General features: G+C 47.8%; 1 long non-coding RNA gene across 1 annotated transcript; it reads left to right on the top strand.

Annotated features, from left to right (window-relative positions):
• Window positions 1–1,924: 1,924 nt before the first annotated feature.
• On the top strand, window positions 1,925–3,073 carry LOC129481176 (uncharacterized). The gene is made up of 3 exons (XR_008657281.1): window positions 1,925–2,079; window positions 2,296–2,403; window positions 2,817–3,073. It is a non-coding gene; the product is annotated as an uncharacterized lncRNA (long non-coding RNA).
• The last annotated feature ends 688 nt before the right edge of the window (window positions 3,074–3,761 follow it).

Consider the following 3,761-nt stretch of genomic DNA (forward strand, 5'->3'; position numbering starts at 1 on the left):
GCCTGGGATTTCTGTCACTTGCTTCCTTTGCCTGTCCCTGGCTCCTCTCTCTGCCGTCATCACATTTCTGGCCACCTTGCCCTCCTCCTCTGAGCTCACAGCTCCTGGCCTGGGTCCTGGCTGTGGAGGGCACCAGTTTAGAGCCACTATAGATGAAGGCTCTGGGCCGCAGTCCAGGCTTCTGAGCACTGAGCCTTAGCTGCCTGACTTTGCCCCTTTCTCCAAGGCCAATCACCGGTGGCAAATCTCACAAGCGACTTCGTGTTAAAAGTGATGACTACCTACGTTTACCTCTCCCGAAGAGCTTACATTTAGCTTAAAAATTGTCTATTATGAAAATATTTGAATGCACAAAACAGTGTGATAACACGGGACAGGGCTCCGTCCTGGTTTCCCGTGTCTTCCTCCCCACACTGGAATATTTTTAAAGCAAATACCAGACATCCCAGCTGAAGTCATAAATACTTCTGTGCCTGTCTCTAGTACTGAGGGACTTTTAAAAAAACATACTCTTGTTATCACACCCAACAAAATGAATATAACTATTTCATATTATTCAATACCCCGTCCATGTGGAGTTTTCGCTAGTTATCTTTAAAATGCCTCTGTGAAATTCGTTTATTTGAATCAGCATTCAGGCCAGGCAAGGTAGCTCACGCCTGTAATTCCAGCACTTTGGGAGGCCAAGGCTGGCGGATATCTGGAGCCCAGGAGTTTGAGACCAGCCTGGGCAACATCGTGAAACTCTGTCTCTACGTGAAATACAAAAATTAGCCGTGTGTGATGGTGTGCACCTGTAGTACTAGCTGCTCAGGAGGCTGAGGCAGGAGAATCGCTTGAGCCAGGGAGTTGAAGGTTGTGGTGAGCTGAGATTGCACCACTGCACTCCAGCCTGAGTGACAGAGTAAGACTCTGTCTCAAAAAAGAAAAGAAAAAAAAAAAAAGAATCAGCATTCAAACAAAACCCATGCATTTTATTTGATTATGTTTCTTGAGCGTCTTTTAACTGATAATGGTTCTCCTCCATTTTATTAATTCTTGTCTATTTATTCATGGAGGGAACTGGGTCATCTGTCTGAAAACATCCCATATTCTGGATTAGGCTGATTGTATCCTCGTGGTGCCGTTAGCATGTTCCTTAGTCTCCTGTATTTCTTGCAGACTCCTCGTTTGATCTACAGGTCTTAGATTCAGGTTCCATGTGTCTTAGGCAAGAATCCACTACACATGGTGCCATGTACCTGCTCTCGCATCACACCATGTGGCTCGTGGTGTCTGTTAAAGTGGATTGGTGGGTTTAGATGGTGTCAGCCTAATCTATCCACTGTGAAGGTTCCTATCAACCTGCATGTAATGGTTTTAGCAACCACCGATAATCATCACCTACATCTGTTCCTTTTAGTCACAAAATCCCTTCCCAGTAGAACTGTTCTCTGAAACAGGCAGGTTCTTTTAGGCATGTCTATTTGGCCTGTATACCCCTTACATTGAAGTGAGGGGGTGGATCAGTTATCTGTTTCGGTGTAACCGACAACCTCAAACCTCAAGTGGCTTAAACAATAATCATATATTCAGCTCACAAATCTGCCGTCTGGATGGAGCATGGAAGGGAAAGCTCCTCTCTGCTGGATGCAGCACCAGCAAGGGCAGCTCAGAGGCTGGGGTAACCTGACACCAGAGGGCTGGAAGGATCTGCAGGCAGTTGATGCTGGCTGCTGGCTGAGACCTTAGCTGGGTTGTCAGCAGCTGCATCCACCTGTGGCCTCTCCATATGGCCACCTGGCATCCTTACAGCATGGTGACTGTGCTCCAGGCATGAGCACCCCAAGAAAGCAAAGAGAACAGGCTTGGCATTGATTGTGACCTAGACCCAGAAGTTACATGGCATCACTTCTACTGCATCCGTTGGTCAAAGCTGTCACAAAGGTCCACTCAGGTTCAAAAAGAGGGGACACCACTTGATGGGGGAACGTCAATGTCACAATATAAGAAGAACAAGTAGAACGGGATTTGTTACAGCAGATTTCTTTGGAAAATACGATCTGCCACCATGAGACAACAAATTCAAATAATTAGGGGGTAAGTGTCATGAGCCAGACACATCACAGTTGACATACATTTGTCACAGCTTTATCTAAGCCATTTAAAGAAGAAACTATTCCAAGACCATGGCTGTAGTTTAGCTCCACTTCTTGCCTTGATAGAATTAATAGACATATTGACATAGTTATTTAAAAACTTGTGTGTTCACGTAATTTGTTAGTTACAAAAACACTGATTTTTTTTCAACCTCAGTGTATCAGGCACGATTCGAGATGCTGAGATAGAGCCGAGAAGAAGACGGACAGAATCCCTGTCCTCAGGAATCTTGCTCGCGGGCGGGAGAAGACAGATCATGAACACGTAAGCTAAAAGACAGGACAGTTTCAGGAAGTGAGGTGCAGTCGGCGGTGGAAGTAACAGTGGAGAGTGTGCCAGGGAGGTGCAGCATTGGCTAGGGGGCCGGGAGGGTTTGGAGGGGGCGGTGAGATGACGCTTGAGTGGTGGCATAAACAATGACGATGACACAGCCATGGGAAACCTGGTGTGACAAGAGTGTCCAGGTTGAGAGGGTGGGAAGGAAGAAGTGTGGGAAATGGGGGAGCTGGTGTCGCAGAGAATGGCAGAGCCAGTGGTGCGGCGCACTGTCGGGAGGGGTTAGTTTTTCCTCGAGGCATAATGGAAAATGCTGGCGGGTCTTCCTTTTAGAAGGGTGCCTCCAGGGACTTCTCAGGATGGGAGGTGTTTGGAGGGGAAATCTTATTTCTCACCCTTAGTCTTCCACGCAGGAGACAAATTCAGCCAACACCTGCCTCCTGAAGAGCCTCCAACCTCTGGCTAGCAGTCCAGCCTCCATCATCCCCCAGCACCCAGCGACGCTCCTCTCCCCCAGTGACTTCAGGTTGAGGTGACTTTGGCAGGAAACAGCTCCAGCCCCTCCCTGCAGTCTGAAGGGTAATGCTGGCAGCCACGGGGATGAACTGAGCAGGTCAGGATGGAAGCAGGGTGACTTGGGAGGACATAAGGCGGCCTGGACCGGGGTGAGCAGTGGGCGCAGTGAACAGTGGCTGGGTTCCAATTTGTAATGACTAATGTGGGTTTTTTTCTGCATCTTCTCCATTTCAGTTTAAGGCCTACGGAAGGCTTATAAAAAGTAATATGACTTTAAAGGATTTGACGTAGTCAAAATGATGAAAGTGGAAAATAATGCAATCTCACTTTTTTGGCTTTTTAAATTGTGATGTACAAAAATAAATAGTTCCTGAGTGGCATGCATACCAGCTAGAGGAAATGTATGTTTGTTCACCGTTTGTGGCAGGAGCAACAGAACGATATTTATCCAGGGTTTTTTGTTTGTTTGTTTGTTTACCTGTTTTCACTGAGACGGAGCCTCTCTCTGTCACCCAGGTTGGAGTGCAGTAGTGCCAACTACAACCTCCGCCGCCGGGGTTCAAGCAATTCTCTGCCTCAGCCTCCTGAGTGGCTGGGTCTACAGGCGCCCGTCACCACGCCCAGCTAATTTTTTTGTATTTTTAGTAGAGACGGGGTTCCACCATGTTGGCTGGGCTGTCTCAAACTCCTGACCTCAAATGATCCGCCCACCTCAGCCTCCCAAAGGGCTGAGATTACAGGCATGGGCCACCGCGCCCGGCTATCACGGGTTTTAAAAGTGTTCATTGGAGCCTTGGACCCAGTAACTCCACTTCGAGAAGCCTAACAAA

This window comes from Symphalangus syndactylus, chromosome 4, assembly GCF_028878055.3.
Source record: "Symphalangus syndactylus isolate Jambi chromosome 4, NHGRI_mSymSyn1-v2.1_pri, whole genome shotgun sequence".
Taxonomy (NCBI): Eukaryota; Metazoa; Chordata; class Mammalia; order Primates; family Hylobatidae; genus Symphalangus; species Symphalangus syndactylus.